This window comes from Ranitomeya variabilis, chromosome 4 (assembly GCF_051348905.1).
Source record: "Ranitomeya variabilis isolate aRanVar5 chromosome 4, aRanVar5.hap1, whole genome shotgun sequence".
Taxonomy (NCBI): Eukaryota; Metazoa; Chordata; class Amphibia; order Anura; family Dendrobatidae; genus Ranitomeya; species Ranitomeya variabilis.
Genome location: NC_135235.1, coordinates 671,586,566 through 671,607,017, shown reverse-complemented (window position 1 = coordinate 671,607,017; position 20,452 = coordinate 671,586,566). Strand labels below are relative to the sequence as shown.

Sequence of the window (20,452 nt, the reverse complement as noted above, 5' to 3'; positions counted from 1 at the left end):
CGCAGACTGCGATTAATAAACACATGAACTCCAATATTACTGCAAACGGTAAAACATAAAGGTGCTGCTAGTATTTTTTGATGAAAGAGTGTAAATCCATCCAACCACGTCACGGTGACCATTAATGTGGCCAATGCCGATCACTAATGACCTCTCCATGTGCCGAACAAATGAATGGGGAGAGACAAGGAGACCTTGTGTGGGAAAGAGACTGAGGACCGAACGTTACTAACATTTACAGCGATATTGGCGTCCATGTAGTCATTAGTCGCAGCGTTCTGTAGTGGGGGGAGCAGCGACATATAAGGCTACGTTCACATTTGCGGTGTGCGCCGCAGCGTCGGTCGCCGCATGCGTCATGCGCCCCTATATTTAACATGGGGGCGCATGGACATGCGTCGCACTTGCGTTTTGCGCCGCATGCGTCGCTGCGGCGCCCGCGTCTGGGCGCAGAGGACGCAGCAAGTTGCATTTTTGCTGCGTCCAAAATCAATTAAAAAAAGGACGCATGCGGCGCAAAACGCAGCGTTGTGCATGCGTTTTGCTGCGTTTTTGTTTGCGTTGTGCGCTGCGGCGCACAACGCAAATGTGAACGTAGCCTAAGTCACAGGTCAGACCCCAGAGATCAGCAACTGGGAGAGAACGTGTGTATTCAGGGGGGAAACATGGAAAACGGCACAGCACAGAGATGGTAAAGGCCATTTATTATATGGGGAGGAAAAATGGCCGAGTGTGACCAGCGGCTAATCCTGATAGAGAATAACGGGGCTCCAGCACCTACCTCCACCTGCAGAGCCGCACTCCACATATATGGCTGCTCTGTGCACACAGGACCTGTGATGAGGTCACAGGAGGGGAGGAGTCAGGGGTCACATGATCAGGGGCCTCAGTGTATGCAGGACTCTGCTGTGCTGGTTGTCATGGTGCTGGATGAAGGGAAGTTTATGTGTGGGGTCAGGAGGGGTTTACAGTGTGGATGTAGCAGAGCCGTGTGTGTACGAGGTGTACGGAGCGGAGCCGTGTGTGTACGAGGTGTAGGGAGCGGAGCCGTGTGTGTACGAGGTGTACGGAGCAGAGCCATGTGTGTACTAGGTGTATGGAGCGGAGCCGTGTGTGTACGAGGTGTACGGAGCGGAACCATGTGTGTACGAGGTGTACGGAGCGGAACCATGTCATGTGTGTACGAGGTGTACGGAGCGGAACCATGTCATGTGTGTACGAGGTGTATGGAGCGGAGCAGTGTGTGTACGAGGTGTACGGAGCGGAGCCGTGTGTGTACGAGGTGTACGGAGCGGAACCATGTCATGTGTGTACGAGGTGTACGGAGCGGAACCATGTCATGTGTGTACGAGGAATGGAGTCATGTGTACAGAGCGGAGCTGCGTGTGTACAACTTGTAACTCCATAGCCACGTCCAGACGCTCAAGGTCAGTGATATCAAGGACCACGGAACACTGGGTATTGCATGACCCTATCCAGCCCAGATATTGTCCCACCAGAACACCATTTACTAGGCCGCCACACTGTTTTACCCTCACTCTGTGATGTCTGAGTAGTGTTATGCCCACAGTAAAAGGAGAGCGGGCGTTCAGTGGGATGATCCTTGGTCCATGCGGTTTCAAGCCAGTGGATGAGAGCAACCCCTGACCAACCGTGACTTCACACAAGGTCTTCAGAATAAAGAATGAATGTGATACGAATAGTGAGAAAATGAATTTAGGATTGATGATATTTTTCAAATCATTCATAACAGGGAGACTGTAAAATGTTAATACTGTAAAGAATATACACTCACCGGCCACTTTATTAGGTACACCTGTCCAACTTCTTGTTAACACTTAATTTCTAATCAGCCAATCACATGGCGGCAACTCAGTGCATTTAGGCATGTAGACATGGTCAAGACAATCTCCTGCAGTTCAAACCGAGCATCAGTATGGGGAAGAAAGGTGATTTGAGTGCCTTTGAACGTGGCATGGTTGTTGGTGCCAGAAGGGCTGGTCTGAGTATTTCAGAAACTGCTGATCTACTGGGATTTTCACGCACAACCATCTCTAGGGTTTACAGAGAATGGTCCGAAAAAGAAAAAAAAATCCAGTGAGCGGCAGTTCTGTGGGCGGAAATGCCTTGTTGATGCCAGAGGTCAGAGGAGAATGGGCAGACTGGTTCGAGCTGATAGAAAGGCAACAGTGACTCAAATCGCCACCCGTTACAACCAAGGTAGGCCTAAGAGCATCTCTGAACGCACAGTGCGTCGAACTTTGAGGCAGATGGGCTACAGCAGCAGAAGACCACACCGGGTACCACTCCTTTCAGCTAAGAATAGGAAACTGAGGCTACAATTTGAACAAGCTCATCGAAATTGGACAGTAGAAGATTGGAAAAACGTTGCTTGGTCTGATGAGTCTCGATTTCTGCTGCGACATTCGGATGGTAGGGTCAGAATTTGGCGTAAACAACATGAAAGCATGGATCCATCCTGCCTTGTATGGAGCATCTTTGGGATGTGCAGCCGACAAATCTGCGGCAACTGTGTGATGCCATCATGTCAATATGGACCAAAATCTCTGAGGAATGCTTCCAGCACCTTGTTGAATCTATGCCACGAAGAATTGAGGCAGTTCTGAAGGCAAAAGGGGGTCCAACCTGTTACTAGCATGGTGTACCTAATAAAGTGGCCGGTGAGTGTATATATATACAGTATCAAAATCTAACATGCTTAGGGTCTCAAGTAAATACTTTTAGTTTTAGTGAGTGACTGAGCTAGGCAACGTGCACGTGTACAATATTTTTACATCAGTATTTGTAAGCCAAAACCAGGAGTGGGACAATCAGAGGAAAAGTCTAAGGGCTCATACTCACTTGCGAGAAATACAGACGAGTGCAATCCAATAAAAAATCGGATTGCACTCGGACCAATGTTAGTCAATGGGTGACATCTTATCTGCGATTTTTTTCTCAGCTGAAGTCGAACTGAGAAAAAAATTGCAGAATACTGCGTATTGCTGCGTATGTTGGACGAGACTCACCCATTAAAGTAAATGGATGCAAGAATAAAATCGCACAGCACTCGCACCGTGCGAGTGCTGTCCGATTTTTACGCACCGGTGTCCTTTGAAAATCCGGTAATTCATGTCCGGCGTACAGTAAAATCACACTGACAGGTTAGAATAGAAAAGATAGAATAGATATATACACATAGAATATATATATATATACACTGCTCAAAAAAATAAAGGGAACACTTAAACAACAGAATATAACTCCAAGTAAATCAAACTTCTGTGAAATCAAACTATCCACTTTGGAAGCAACACTGATTGACAATCAATTTCACATGCTGTTGTGCAAATGGAATAGACAACAGATGGAAATTATTGGCAATTATCAAGACACCCTCAATAAAGGAGTGGTTCTGCAGGTGGGGACCACAGACCACATCTCAGTACCAATGCTTTCTGGCTGATGTTTTGGTCACTTTTGAATGTTGGTTGTGCTTTCACACTCATGGTAGCATGAGACGTACTCTACAACCCACACAAGTGGCTCAGGTAGTGCAGCTCATCCAGGATGGCACATCAATGCGAGCTGTGGCAATGTTTGCTGTGTCTGTCAGTGTAGTGTTCAGAAGCTGGAGGCACTACCAGGAGACAGGCCAGTACACCAGGAGACGTGGAGGGGGACGTAGGAGGGCATCAACCCAGCAGCAGGATCGCTACCTCAGCCTTTGTGCAAGGAGGAGCACTGCCAGAGCCCTGCAAAATGACCTCCAGCAGGCCACAAATGTGCATGTGTCTGCACAAACAGTTAGAAATCGACTCCATGAGGATGGTCTGAGTGCCCGACGTCCACAGATGGAGGTTGTGCTCACAGCTCAACACCGTGCAGGACGCTTGGCATTTGCCACAGAACACCAGGATTGGCAAATTCGCCACTGGTGCCCAGTGCTCTTCACAGATGAAAGCAGGTTCACACTGAGCACATGTGACAGACGTGACAGACTCTGGAGATGCCGTGGAAAGTGATCTGCTGCCTGCAACATCCTTCAGCATGACTGGTTTGGCAGTGGGTCAGTAATGGTGTGGGGTGGCATTTCTTTGGATGGCCGCACTGCCCTCCATGTGCTTGCCAGAGGTAGCCTGACTGCCATTAGGTACAGAGATGAGATCCTCAGACCCCTTGTGAGACCATATGCTGGTGCGGTTGGCCCTGGGTTCCTCCTAATGCAGGATAATGCCAGACCTCATGTGGCTGGAGTGTGTCATCAGTTCCTGCAAAATGAAGGCATTGAAGCTATGGACTGGCCCACCCATTCCTCAGACCTGAATCCAAATGAACACATCTGGGACATCATGTCTCACACCATCCAACAACATCACGTTGCACCATAGACTGCCCAGGAGTTGGTGGATGCTTTAGTCCAGGTCTGGGAAGAGACCATCGGCCGCCTCATCAGGAGCATGCCTAGGTGTTGTAGGGAGGTCATACAGGCACTTGGTGGCCACACAAATTACTGAGCATCATTTCCTTGTCTTGAGGCATTTCCACTGAAGTTGGATCAGCCTGTAATTTGATTTTGCACTTTGATTTTGAGAATCGTTCCAAATTCAGACCTCCATGGGATATTAATTTTGATTTACATTGATCATTTTTAAGTTTTATTCTTCTCAACGCATTCCACTATGTAATGAATAAAGATTTGCAACTGGAATATTTAATTCAGTGATATCTAGGATGTGGGATTTTAGTGTTCCCTTTATTTTTTTTGAGCAGTGTATATATACTAGATGGAGGCCTGATGCTATCTCATCGGGAAGGCGGCAATGTCACAATGGGGGCAGGCTTTGCAGCATTGAGAACCTCTCCCTCCCAATTGCTCACCCACCTGTTAAGACTACAGATTTCTGTTTGCGGTGCTGTTGTTGCCTAATGGCATCCTGTGATAATCTAATGACTTTTGCATCAGGGGACTCATGTGCTTGACGCTTACATGCATTGTTTTTGTCCCAGCGATGCTATTGCTCTTCAGTAGTCTCTTTTGCCTGTTGTTGTCGACGTTGTACCTTTGCTGCTTTCCTTTCATTGTTATTGGCATACTTTTTAGGAGGAGCCATGTTGGCGTTGATATTTGCTTTTTAAAGGGTTTTCCCTTGAAAAATTGTCTGTGTCTGACCGTGTGCAGAACATACCACAGCTCCTGGACAGGGGAGGAAGCAAAAGACAATACTGACATTACAGCAGGAGATCGCAGAGGATACATTTTGTGAGGTAAAAAATTGTTTAAAAACAGTCGGTGAAATATTTTACCTGACAAAATGAATCCTCTGTGATCCCTTGCTGTAATGTCAGTATTGTCTTTTGCTTCCTCCCCTGCCAAGGAGATGTGGTATGCTCCATACACGGTCAGACACAGACAATTTTTAAAATGAACTTTCGTTCATGGGAAAACCTCTTTAATGTGACCGGCTTCCTCTAACTGTAGACACGTCGCGCATCTGCCGCCAGGATCAGCTGAATGATTCACTGCGCCTGCGCGGAATTCACGCAGGTGCAGTAATTCAGACCGCCGCCATCTTTGTGCAGACATAACGGCGATCACATTAAAACTGCGCATGCGCCCCGCCTGTACAAAGATGGCAGCGGTCAGTGAATCATTCGGCTGATCCCGGCGGTGGCGTGTTCATGATGGTGTTCCGCTGGTGGTACCACGCAAGAGGTTGCGTATGGCGTATACAGTGTGTGTGTGTGGTGCATACGGCATATACAGTGTGTGTTTGTGTGTGTGTGGTGCGTACGGCGTATACAGTTTGTGTGTGTGTGGTGCGACGGTGTTCCGCTGGTGGTACCGCGCAAGAGGCTGGGGAAAACCAGCAGTTTCCATATTGAGACACCCATCACTTGGGTGTCCCAATATGGCGGTCGTGAACTTCCCTCGCTTGGAATTCCGGGATCCGGACACATCTGGACAGAACAGCATGTGAAGACATTGCAAGGTAAGCATATATTAAGACGTCAGTGACATTATATATATATATATATATATATATATATATATATATATATATATATATACACACACACACACACACACACACACACACACACACACACACACACACACACACACACACATACCTATACTATATGTTCTGTAGATATACTACCTATTCTACCCTATTTTATACTGTTCTCGGCAGATCAATTGCCGGTTTTTAATCTCTCTCTCTGTGTATATAATATATATATATATATATATATATATATATATATATATATATATATATATATATATATACATACATGCATATACATACACAGTATATATATATATATATATATATATATATATATATATATATATATATATACATATATACACACACACAGTGTATATATTTAGATGTTTTGAAGATTATTTGGTATTAAAACGATGTTTACAGTTGTGTTTTAACATGATCTTTTACATAGAGAGAACTGCATGTTAAAATCACATTGCACACGGATGCCATACGATTCACTGCTCAGGAAACATTTGTGCAATTCTCATCTGTCAAAATCAGACCCATTCTTTATACAGTAAGTGTGACTCCAGACTAATACAAACACGTCACCACTTCTGTATTATTTCTCACCAAATACTGTACATGTGAACATCGCCTTATTTTGAGAGTCTTAGCAGAAACATCTGTTCTGTTTGTCAGAACTATAGGACTCAAATGTCAAAATAGCTGGGGGATAAATACATTACTGAAATATCATAACTATAGGTTTTAAGTGTTCTTCTAATAAGGCAGAAGCTACCATGACAGAAGAATGCTACCATATGATGCAACGAAACAGAAACAAATAGTAACTAACGTAAGTCTATGAGAGAAAATGGTATTTAAGCCAACCTAAAAATTGTCGGGGCATATCTTTTATTCTCTGAGAATCTCCACCATCAAGCTTCAAGCATCATAGACCTTATGTAAGAATCAATGAATTTTTTGTTTTCTCTTTTGTAACATATTTATTTTTGTGCTCTGTGAACTTATGTTTCTAATTACTTTTGAATAAACATTAGACGGATTTGTTTGATCCACACAATTCTGTATTGAACATCCTTTCGATCCTTACTGTGCTCTAAGGCTACTTTCACACATCAGGTTTTCGCCGTCAGGCTGAATCCGGCGACTTTTGAAGATGTGTGGAAATGAGTGACCTGTCCCTATATATCAGCTCTGTCTGAGTGCCTACCTAGGTGCGGAGGTTGGCACCCTAAGAAACACGAGACTGGCGCCCCCGCTCGTGCGATGGCTATCCCTGCACTCCTATTAAACCCTATGAGACCGAAGGTAAGAAACAGAGGGCCAGACGGCCTGTATTGACTATATTGACTAGATTGATAACAATGTGCACATAATAACTAGTAAAAGGGTAAGATGTACAGATGTAAAATAGAAGAGACAGTGCATTCAATCTAGATCACTCATAACTGATACAATTAGGGTTATAGATAAATATCTAGGTACCATAACAGCACTTCACTATAAAAAGAATCCCATCTTCTCAATTTTCAGGGATTAAATAGGTGCTGACATATAATGACTCTAAAGGTACCGTCACATTAAGCGACGCTGCAGCGATAGCGACAACGATGTCGATCGCTGCAGCGTCGCTGTTTGATCGCTGGAGAGCTCACACAGACCGCTCTCCAGCGACCAACGATGCCGAGGTCCCCGGGTAACCAGGGTAAACATCGGGTTGCTAAGCGCAGGGCCGCGCTTAGTAACCCGATGTTTACCCTGGTTACCAGCTTAAAAGTAAAAAAAACAAACAGTACATACTCACCTGCGCGTCTCCCAGCGTCTGCTTCCTGACACTGACAGAGCTCCGGCCCTAACAGCACAGCGGTGACGTCACCGCTGTGCTTTCACTTTCACTTTAGGGCCGGATCTCAGTCAGAGCAGGAAGCAGACGCTGGGAGACGCGCAGGTGAGCATGTACTGTTTGTTTTTTTTACTTTTACGCTGGTAACCAGGGTAAACATCGGGTTACTAAGCGCGGCCCTGCGCTTAGTAACCCGATGTTTACCCTGGTTACCAGTGTAAAACATCGCTGGTATCGTTGCTTTTGGTGTCAAACACAACGATACACGGCGATCGGACAACCAAATAAAGTTCTGGACTTTATTCAGCGACCAGCGACATCACAGCAGGATCCTGATCGCTGCTGCGTGTCAAACTAAACGATATCGCTAGCGAGGACGCTGCAACGTCACGGATCGCTAGCGATATCGTTTAGTGTGACGGTACCTTAATAGATATCCCAGCAACAATACTGCATGGCATTGATAAACCAAATCAATAAACATAGCCACAAACGGCATTGCATGACACACAACTGCAATTTGTTAGATGATACACTGAGAGCACAAAGGGAATAGTTCCCCAAACAAACTGTAGTTATCTGCTCCAGTGCGGCATTGCATGCAAACGGCTGGAAACTACGATAATATAGCTCCTCAGATGAAGAAGACACACTCTCAAACTCTCAACTCGTTTCCCAACGTGTTGAACCGGGTTCATCAGGAGAGATTTGTGATGTCTTGGCAGTAGGGAGTCATGATAAGATTGAGGCTGCAAGCCCTTCCTAGGGCAGTATCAGATCACTCTCCATTGATGTTGAGCCCTCATCTGGGTGGTCCTGGTGGACAAAAGAGATTCCGTATACATCCATTTTGGCTATCCCTCATTGGGGAGCAAGACAGAATAATAGACCAGCTGGATGTCTTTATAACAGATCATGCTGATTTCCCTGATGGGTTAAGGCCCCGTCACACACAGCGACGCTGCAGCGATACAGACAACGATGCTGATCGCTGCAGCGTCGCTGTTAAGTCGCTGTGTGGTCGCTGGGGAGCTGTCACACAGACGGCTCTCCAGCGACCAACGATGCCGGTCCCCGGGTAACCAGGGTAAACATCGGGTTGCTAAGCGCAGGGCCGCGCTTAGTAACCTGATGTTTACCCTGGTTACCAGCGTAAAATGTAAAGTAACAAACAGTACATACTCACCTTCGCGTCCCCCGGCGTCCGCTTCCTGCACTGACTGTGAGTGCCGGCCCTAACAGCAGAGCGGTGACGTCACCGCTGTGCTGTACTTTCACTTTCCGGCCGGCAGTCAGTCAGTGCGGGAAGCGGACGGCAAGGGACCTGACGGACACCGGAATGTGAGTATGTACTGTTTTTTTTTTTTTTACATTTACGATGGTAACCAGGGTAAACATCGGGTTACTAAGCGCGGCCCTGCGCTTAGTAACCCGATGTTTACCCTGGTTACCAGTGAAGACATCGCTGAATCCGTGTCACACACACCGATTCAGCGATGTCAGCGGGACCTCAACGACCAAAAAAAGGTCCAGGCCATTCCGACACGACCAGCGATCTCGCAGCAGGGGCCTGGTCGCTGGTACGTGTCAAACATAGCGAGATCGCTACTGAGGTCGCTGTTGCGTCACAAAACTTGTGACTCAGCAGCGATCTCGCTAGCGATCTCGCTATGTGAGACGGGCCTTTAGTGTTATGGGACCCGCTTAAGGCATATTTGAGGGGATGTGTTAAATCCACAATTTCGTATATTAAAAGGGAATCCTGTATTGGGGACTGAAGGCTTGCTGAGGACTGTAAATCATTGGAAGCTGAATATATTAACAACCCCTCTGAAAATTCTTTGCATAAATGGCTCGGGAAAGGGAGGGAATATCTGTTGTGTTTACGGGAAAAAGCCCAGAGGAAACTTTTCTTTACCATACAAACTTATTTTGAATTAGGTAACCAATCAAGTAAATTTTTGGCATATATAGTCCAACAAAATCTAATGTCCCCATCCATTCTGTCCATTAACACGAGGTAGGGAACCCCATTGCTCAGGTCTGACAAGATTTGAAGAGCACTTTAGAGAGTTGTATAATTCTCAATTAAACCTTACTGTAGAAGAAATTGATGAGTATTTAGACCAGATTGAATTTCCTAAACTTTCTGATGAGGACCAGGCATTCTTGGATAGGGATATCACTTTGGAGGAAATCAGGGAAGCAGCCATGTCCCTTCCTAATGGAAAAACTCCCGGACCTGATGGTATGCCTACGGAGCTATATAAAAGATATTTAGACCAATTAGGGCCAGTCCTGTTGCAGACCCTATCTGAAGCACTTGCAGGACACTCGCTCCCCCAATCCTTTTATGATGCCACTATTGTGGTGATCCCAAAGCCTGACAAGCCTGCTGAGGAGTGTGGTTCTTACCGTCCCATATCCTTGCTCAATACGGACTATAAAATTCTTACAAAACTTATTGCTAATAGACTGAAGGCAGTAATACTGGGCATTATACATGAGGACCAAGCTGGTTTTATGCCAGGAAGATCTACCTCCTCTAATATAAGAAGAGTGCAGGTGCTGACGCAGATAGGCCATAAATATAAAAGACCTTGGGCGATAGCCTCTTTAGATACTGCAAAGGCCTTTGATTTATTAGAGTGGAAATTCTTGCAATGGGTGCTTCTAAAATTTGGTTTCTGTTAAATTTTGCCAATGGATTGAATTGTTATATCGCATGCCGAGAGCTAATATACTGGTAAATGGCGTGCTATCGGAATATTTCAATCTGAGCAGGAGGACCAGACAGGGCTGCCCACTATCCCCAATGCTCTTTGCACTGGCAATTGAACCTATTGCACTTAAAATTAGACAAGATCATTTAGTGGAGGGAATTGACATAAACTCTAGGGTGGATAAGGTAGGATTATATGCTGATGACCTGGTGCTCTTCCTGGATGAGATTGAACAGTCCCTTCTTAGAGCGATTGACCTTATTAATTGCTTTGGAGAATTGTCGGGTCTTAAAATTAATTATTGGAGCAAATCGGTAGTCATGTCAGTAGTGGATAATATAGCATTACCCGTGTTGTTTGGTTTAAAAGTAGTACAAAAATTTAAGTATTTGGACACTCTAATTACTCAAAATCCAATTAAAGATCTTGGAAACAATATATACCCCCTCGAGGATATTCTGAAAAAATTGTTTGAGATATGGTCTAGACTCCCATTATCTGTAGCGGGCAGAATTGGACTAATTAAAATGATAATCCTCCCAAAGTGTTTGTATATGTTGGAACATACATCAATTAAAGTCCGAAAGGGTTTCTTTAAGAAAATGCATAGCTTAATGGCAGCATTTATATGGGGCTCCTCTAGGCCTATAGTAAATATTGGTTCCTTGCAAAGGTCCAAAAGAGAGGGTGGGTATGCGGTGCCTGACCTTTTTCTATATTATCTAGCTTGCCAACTACAATACTTAAAATATTGGTTAGTCCATGATAAACTCAATAACGCAAAGGCTCATCTTATTCATTCTCTGGGGGGGTGCACACCATGGGCAATATTGGAGGGCTCATACAGACCACCTCAGGGCTTGTTGTTTGCACATAGTTTAGCTATACAGGTTTGGCGGGAAAGTAACCGTATTTTGAAATTTTTTGATCAGGTCGGGGAGACTTGGATATGGGATAATCCTGAATTTTTGCATCTCCAAAACTTACAAGACCCAGGTTCCTGGAAACAATATGGTATAATGACGCTCAATCAGATTTTTGAAAATCAAATTGTATTATCATTTGAACAATTTCATATAAAATTTGGAATCCCTCATAGGGATTTTTATAGCATGCTACAGCTGAGACATGCTATAACGTACCAGTTCCCGCTTCCTAGAATGCGAATATCTAGATATCCACTAATAGGAATATTGTCAACCCAGGGACCATACGATGGTATCTCCAGCAGTAAATAATTTAATTCAGTTATATATTCCACCAATCCTGTCTAACCCCGAGTAGACTACATAAATTCGGTAGAAGAGTAAATGATGAATGTCATAGATGTAGGGAGGAGAGAGTGGATTTTTGGCATCTCATTTGGGATTGTAGACTTATAAGAAGATATTGGAAGGATGTGATTTTTACACTAGAGAAGATACTTGGGATTCCTGTTGAATGTAGTCCAAGGCTGTGTGTGTTGGGTGTTGTGGACGAAGAAATGTGGACTCATTAGGACAGAATATTTCTCAGAGAGGCTCTGTTTATGGCTTGGAAAGCGATAGCACTGAGGTGGATGGGGGTAAAATCTCCTTCAATCAATCAGTGGAAAAAATTAGTGAACGATATAATTCCATATGAGAACATATTATACAGGAACAGAAGCTGTCCCCAGAAATTTCATAGAATTTGGGAAAGGTGGTGTAACTCACCCTTAACACACCTAGCCCCTGATGCTGTGATTTCCTCAACCGCGAGATATAATCCTTAAGGCTTTTTTTTTCAGTGCATGACCATGATGCTTTATGTGGACTCAGGAATATTTGCTTATTATAACCGGAAATATTACATAATCAGAACCTTAATACAGAACTTCTTGGTTGATGGTGCAATGCTGCTGACAATACGTTATGTTTAATGTTTTATTTTACTTATTTTATTTGTTTGTTTTGTCATTGAAAGTATGATTTTACTATTGATATTGTGGATGATGATTTGATGGATTACTCTGATTTTACACTGCAATGTCACATGCCTGTTAAATTATTTTGTGGAATCTTTCAATAAAAAGAGTTTAAAAATAGGGGGCTAGTTCACTGTTCCTCAGTCCATTGGAGGGCCGGAATATAGTTTAAAAAAACTATGAACAAATTCCTATGCACACTGCATATATCTTATTTTGAAGTAAAAACACAAACAAAAATAAAACAGGAACAAATACAATATTTAAAATGAAGAGCAAGTAAAGTTAAATCAACAAACTTACCGGTATTTCAATGGGAACTATGGGCCTGCTTTTGGATAATGAGATGGTCAATGTCCGGTTCCATATTTGTCACTGCTAGTCGTAACAAGTGATGTAAGTGCGCATCAGTTAGTTTAGATCTGGTTGGAGATTTCAGATGTTTCATTCTGTAAAAAGTCTGTTCACAGACATAAGTACTGCCAAAGATGGTTGCCATTTTGAGTGCACGGTTCCTAAGATTAGGATATGTCTCAGAGGGAAGAGATGCATAGAAATTAGGAAGGCTGCTTGGCTTGAATGCATCTTTCAGAGAGTCACAATTCTGCAGGTCAGCCAGTACCATTTGGTAAATTGTATCCACATTTTCAATGTCAATAGAAAATGGGTTACAGAAAAGCTGTATATCCTGTTCATGGAGATGAAGCTCTTTAACCCCTTCATGACCGTGGGATTTTTCGTTTTTCCGTTTTTGTTTTTCACTCCCCTCCTTCCCAGAGCCATAACTTTTTTATTTTTCCGTCAATTTGGCCATGTGAGGGCTTATTTTTTGCGGGACGAGTTGTACTTTTGAATGACACCATTGGTTTTACCATGGCGTGAACTAGAAAACGGGAAAAAAATTCCAAGTGCGGTGAAATTGCAAAAAAAAGTGCAATCCCACACTTGTTTTTTGTTTGTTTTTTTTTGTTAGGCTCACTAAATGCTAAAACTGACCTGCCATTATGATTCTCCAGGTCAGTACGAGTTCATAGACACCTAACATGACTAGGTTATTTTTCACCTAAGTGGTGAAAAAAAATTCCAAACTTTGCAAAAAAATAAATAAATAAAATTGCGCCATTTTCCGATACCCATAGCGTCTCCATTTTTTGTGATCTGGGGTCGGGTGAGGGCTTATTTTTTGCGTGCCGAGCTGGCGTTTTTAATAATAGCATTTTGGTGCAGATACGTTCTTTTGATCGCCCTTTATTGCATTTTAATGCAATGTCGCGGCGACCAAAAAAACGTAATTCTGGCGTTTCTATTTTTTTTCTCGTTACGCCGTTTTGCGATCAGGTTAATGCTTTTTTTTATTGATAGATCGGGCGATTCTGAACGCGGCGATACCAAATATGTGTAGATTTGATTTTTTTTTATTGATTTATTTTGATTGGGGCGAAAGGGGGGTGATTTAAACTTTTATATTTTTTTTATTTTTTTCACATTTTTTTTAACTTTTTTTTTTTAACTTTTGCCATGCTTCTATAGCCTCCATGGGAGGCTAGAAGCAGGCACAGCCCGATCGGCTCTGCTACATAACAGCGATCATCAGATCGCTGCTATATAGCAGAATTGCAGGTGTGCTGTGAGCGCCGACCACAGGGGGGCGCTCACAGCCACCGGCGATCAGTAACCATAGAGGTCTCAAGGACCTCTATGGTTACAATATACAAGCATCGCCGACCCCCGATCATGTGACGGGGGTCGGCGATGCGCTCATTTCCGGCCGCCCGGCCGGATGCGGTAGTTAAATGCCGCTGTCTGCGTTTGACAGCGGCATTTAACTAGTTAATAGCGGCGGGTGATCGCGATTTCACCCGCCGCTATTGCGCGCACATGTCAGCTGTAAAAAACAGCTGACATGTCGCGACTTTGATGTGCGCTCACCGCCGGAGCGCACATCAAAGCAGGGGACCCGACATCGGACGGTATAGTACGTCTGATGTCGGGAAGGGGTTAAATTTAAGTTGGAACTGCTTTTGTAACTTTTCCAGTGAATCCACGTTTTGTTTGGGAATGCAACCAATGATTTTTCCGCTAACAGATTTTGAGTTGTGGGGAGATGGCAGAAATGTTCCTCCTTCACTTGTTTGATGAGGAGGCCTAATTTTACTTCAAATGCTTTCACGTGATTGCATATCACAGATGAGCTTCCTCTTTCCTTGAAGTTGCACAGTGAAACTGTTAAGTAACTCTGTTACATCTGTCAGAAAGGCGAGGTGCCATTTCCATTCTGCATCACTCAGCTCTGGTACTTCTGTTTGAAAGCAGAAAAGCTGTAATCTGTGGAAGTCATAGAAATGTTTCAAAACTCTCCCTCGACTCAGCCAACGGACTTGTATGTGGTACAGAACATCTTCATAGGCAACATTTAGCTCAGACAGAAATTCCTGAAATTGTCTGTGGTTTAATTCATTAGCTCTAATGAAATTAACACAAGACTCCACAATTTTCATAACAGAGCCCCACTTCAGTGATTTACTACACAGCGCCTGTCGGTGGATGAGGCAGTGTATGGCTACTGGATGAGAATGATTATGTTTGTCCATCTCTTGGTTAATGCGAGCAATTACTCCTTTCTTAGACTCCACCATGCTAGGAGCACCATTAGTTGTCACACTGGCTAGTTAAGCCCAGTCCATCTCCAAACAATTCACAGTTTGGCAAACCTTTTCAAAGATATCCTCTCCTGTAGTTGTCCCTTTGATGCTTTGCAGTGCAGAAAGCTCTTCTGTGACTTCGAAATAGTCATTCGTCCCACAAATATAAATTAGAAGTTGTGCAGAATCACATATATCATTACTTTCGTCGAGTGCCAGGGAAAAATAGGAAAGTTTTTTTTGCAGAGTTTTGCAAATGCTCATGCAAATTGTCTCCCATTTCTTCAATCCTTCGCGTAATTGTAGGAAAGCCTCACTGTACTAAATAAATCGGCCTTCTTTGGACACATCTCTTTGGCAACAGAAAGAAGCAGTAGTAAGGCAAACTGGGAAGAGGAAGAGCGCGCAATAGGGCTTAAAATGTTAAAACGGGAGAGGAATCATTTTTCTGCAAAGGGCCATTTGGATATTTATACCATCCTTCAGGGGCCGTACAAACTCCGCTGACAAACTACATACTGACTCTGGCACTGGTGTCAGGATGTAATCTTTAATTGCATGCTCTTCAGTGTTCAGAAGTGAACACTGCATGTGTGTGCTAACAGAGCAAGTAGAAATTAATGAGCTGGTTGTAATCAAAATACAGCTCCCTGCCCAAGAATGCGGTCCCTGAGAATCTGCTCGGGGGCCTGATAAGAGGTCATCGAGGGCCGTAGATGGCCCTGGGGACTGAGATTCCCCACCCCGTGTTAAAACAACACAAACCAACATGGATCTGCTCACCTGGTGGTATTGCAACAAAGCAACATGTAACAAACACATAGATCAGCTGCTGCAAGACTAGAGTCCAAAGGACTTTGAGAAAGAACATATCCGGGTGAAGTGTCGATGGATGTGCTGCTGATAATAGAATTCCATGAATATTTTCCTTACACACTGTAATTTAACAGGTTTCTTCATCAGGAAAAAAACCTAGTGGATCCTTGTAGTAGATGAACTTGTTTATATGTGGTCGTTCCTTAGAAAAAAAAAATGCAAACAGGTGCATGATAATGTCAGAGTTCATCATATTAAAAAAAGATTAAAATGAAGGACCAAATTATCTTACTTATTTTAAAAGGAAATACATTATGATATAAAAATAATGAGCTGAAATTACTGAAAAACAAAAGTAATTCCTATAAAATTGTGCCTAAAGTGTCTAAGGAAAATATTCGTGGAATTCTATTATCAGCAGCACATCCAGCAACAGAAAGAAGGTATTCTTTAACAAATTCTCCCTCCACGAATGGTCTGCCAGTGCACGCTATTAGCTTGGCAACTTGAAAACTTGCTCGCAGTGATGAAATATTTAGCCGTTTCACAAAAGTATTTTGCTGAGTGGTCAATGTATTTTTCAGTTTTAATATTGTATCTTTTCTCTCTTCTCCGACCAAACAATCATATTTATCTTTTTGTTGAGATTGATAGTGTCAACGCAAATTGTATTCTTTGAACACAGACACTACATTCTGGCATAGCATACCAAACACACAGCACGTTCTTTGTACTGCATGAAAAAGTAATCATAAGTCCACCGTTCTTTGAATATTCTACACTCCGAGTCAATTTTTCTCTTGATATAATTGTTTCCTAGGGATTCCAAAGTGCTATTAGTAAAATACAAATATATATATATATATATATATATATATATATATATATATATATATATATATACACAGCGCTACCAAAACATTATACCAGCAATACAATTGCCCACACAGAGACATACAGACTGCACTGCCCATCAATGCAGCCTGATCAGTGCCCATCAATGCAGACTTGCCAGTCCATATCATTTCAGCCTCACCAGTGCCCATATCGGTGGAACTCCGCTTTTACCTCAGGCTCTGACTGGTGTGGTGCGAGCGTCCCCAATAGGCAGCATAGGTCTCCAATAGGCATGACAGACCGGACCCGGCATTTAAAAAAAAAAAAAAAAAAATACCAATACTCACCTATGTCCCCATCTACTCTGAAGAGGCGCCCGCTTGACTCCATCTTCTTCTGGCACTGGCAGCGTGACTTCATCAGGCTGTGCAGGCAACGTCACCTGTGCTGCATACGGAGGGCCGCAAGTCTTCCAAAGTGCATCGCCTTTCCTCGCCGCCTTGTCATTCCGTCCGCGATCACAGGGCCTGCCGGCATTGAACTGTAGTGAAGTTCAATGTCGGCCGGGCCCAGGGGCAGCTGTGGAAGTTAACTACTGGTGTAGCAGAGGTAGGCGGAACAGCTGTTGGTGGCCCCTTGAGACCACGGGCCCCGAAGCAGCTGATACCTCTGCTACCCTGGTAGTTCCACCCCTGGTTGAGAGTCAGAGAGGAGGGCAGTCGGAGAGTGCGGCACACATTCCACACATGCACACTGCGGACCCGGGACAAGTCAGCTGCTAAGCAGAACAGGCAGCGCGTCAAAAACACCCGGCAGGCCAGATAAATGTCTTCAGCGTGCCACATGTGCCTGTAATAATTATAGGGGATAACTCAGGAGACTCTTTGCATGGAACAAGACAACTACAGGACACAGTTTTATAAGTGGTAAAGTCTATATTATCACACGGTGACTCAAACAGGTGCAGAGAGAAACTCAAGTCCACAACATTTGGTGCAAATAATAAACGCAGCTGAGCAGTCTATAGGAAACTTCAGAGGAAAATGCAATCAAGCAGAAAGTCTATGAAGCAAAGTTATTCTTGAGGAAACTTGACACGAATAAATCCTTGTCTTAGTCCAAACACAGATAGATATGCTTATAAGGCAGTTCAAATCATATCTTAGCTCAACCAGGGAGGCCTGGTTGATAGTTTCAGGTTATTGCAAAGCAGAAACAGCTTACATGTCCAGCAAATGCAGATGAAGTAAACACGAGCAGCAGATGAAGGAGGATTACTGGAAACTTGTGTATGCAGCAGGAACTCAGAGCAGAGTAGCAGGATCACCACACAGGTTCACAGGAGCAGGTGTATAGCCAGGGAGTAATCAGAGGTCAGGAGCTGGATGCAAGGCAGAATACTCTAGCACAGACTGAAGGCTGGGGTGGAGTTTTATAGCAGGAAGACACAGTGCACATGAGACCAAAGCCGCCATCTTGGAAAAGGGGAATAATGCACAAAAGGTAAAAAATGTTCAGAGTCCTGACATTACTCCCTCCTTAGAAGCGGCCTCAGGACGATCCTAGACCTGGTTTCTCAGGGAATCTCTGATGAAAATTATAAATCTTCTGTTGGGCATTGATGTTTTCCACAGGTTCCCAAGAGTCTTCCTCAGGGGGATATCCCTGCCATCTTATCAGATATTGGAGCCGATTCCTGCGAATCCTGGAATCAATAATTTCCTCCACCACAAATTGTTCTTGCCCATCAATCACCACAGGCTGCGGAGGTGGCACAACACGTCCCTGGAAGGTATCAGGAGATACAGGCTTTAGTAAAGATACATGAAAAACTGTGTACCTTCATTGTCCTAGGCAGCTTCAGCCGGCAGGCCACAGAGCTCACAATACCATTGATCTTGAAAGGGCCAATGAATTTCTGTCCAAGTTTTTGTGAAGGAACGTTTAACTTCAGATTCTTAGTTGCTAACCACACGGAATCTCCTACCTTGAACATGGGTGCAGGTTTACGGAATCTATCAGCCGATCTCTTATAACGTTCTTGAGCTGTGGTCAGGGATTCCTTCAGAAGCTCCAGATTTTGTCTCATCGCAGTCAGCCTTCACTCCACTGCCAGAACCGGAGAATTAATTGGAGACCTAGGTAAAATACACGGATGATAACCCAGATTAGCAAAGAAAGGTGTAAATTTAGTGGAGGTGCTCTCAGAATTATTATATGAAAATTCGGCTAACGGCAGCAACTCCAACCAATTATCCTGGAGATGCCTGACATAGCATCTTAGATATTGTTCCAGCGTCTGGTTGGTATGCTCAGTCTGACCATTTGTCTGGGGATGGTAAGCAGAAGAGAGACAGACATTAATATTGAGTGCAGAGCAAAACCCCTTCCAGAATCTTGAAGTGAACTGTACTCCACGGTCAGAGATAATCTCATCCGGAACCCCATGCAACCGAAAGACATTCTGTATAACCAAGTTCACTGTATCTTTAGCTGAGGGGAGGCCGGTGCACGGAACAAAATGAGCAGCCTTAGTCAGGCGATCAACTACCACCATGATTGTATTCATGCCCCCCGATGTAGGCAGCTCCACAATAAAGTCCATTGATATAGACCCCCAAGGGCGGGACGGAACAGGTAATGGTTGTAGAAGACCCGTAGGTGCCACATGAGGAGTCTTGTAATGGGCACATAACTCGCAAGAGAGAACATAGTCCTTGGTATCCTTCAGGCAAGTTGGCCACCAGAAGAATCGGCTCAGGAACTCCTGTGTCTTCTGTACCCCCCTGTGACCAGCCAACTTGGAGTCATGTACCAACTTGAGGATCTGCAGACGGACGACCTCAGGGAGGTAGATACATCGATCTCTGAACCACATGCCACCCTTAAAGACAAGATTAATATCCACAGGTGGGTTGGCCAGAAATACATCACCTTCATAGGCCTCCCTGCACTCCTTCCATAAGTCCTGATCGTGGATAACTCCGATGAAATTGGCATCAGATAGAATGGTCTTGGACGGGGCTCCAGGTACGGAATCCGCAGCATGGATTCGGGATAAAGCATCAGCCTTCCCATTACGAGAACCTGGACGGTACGAGATAACAAAGTTAAATTGATTTAAAAATAAATACTATAATGTCACAAGATGGACAAGGTGAAACCGCGCTCAGGGGTGCTGTTGTGAATTCCGTTCTCGGACTCCCTCCTGTGGTCATGAATGGTACTTTGGTTGGTTCTGCTCTTGGACTCCCTCTGGTGGCTTCGAGCGGAACTGCTGGTCACTGAGGTTGGCTTTATCAGCTGCTCTCGTTTATTGCTATGCTGCTTCCCTATTTAACTCCACTCAGATCGTTACTTCATGCCAGCTGTCAATGTTTCAGTATTGGTTCAGATCTCTCTTGGACTTCTCTGAGGACCTGTCTACTCCAGCAGAAGCTAAGTCTTTGCTAGTTCATTTGTTGTTACTGCTTCCTGAATATATTTCTTAGTACTGCTAATTTCTAGTCCAGCTTGCTATCATGATATTCCCTTGCTAGCTGGAAGCTCTGGGGTGCAGAGTGGCACCTCCACACCGTGAGTCGGTGTGGGGAGTCTTTTTGCTTACTCTGCGTGGTTTT

The 20,452-nt window shown here is 44.0% G+C and overlaps 1 protein-coding gene across 1 annotated transcript in view; it reads right to left on the bottom strand.

The window, feature by feature from the left end:
* Positions 1-855, bottom strand: part of LOC143768200 (uncharacterized) — a 144,374-nt gene extending 143,519 nt beyond the window's left edge. Inside the window, exon 1 of the mRNA XM_077256891.1 lies at positions 782-855. The gene's annotated coding sequence lies outside the window, so the exon portion shown is untranslated. The remainder of the gene's footprint in view (positions 1-781) is intronic.
* Between the last annotated feature and the right edge of the window lie 19,597 nt (positions 856-20,452).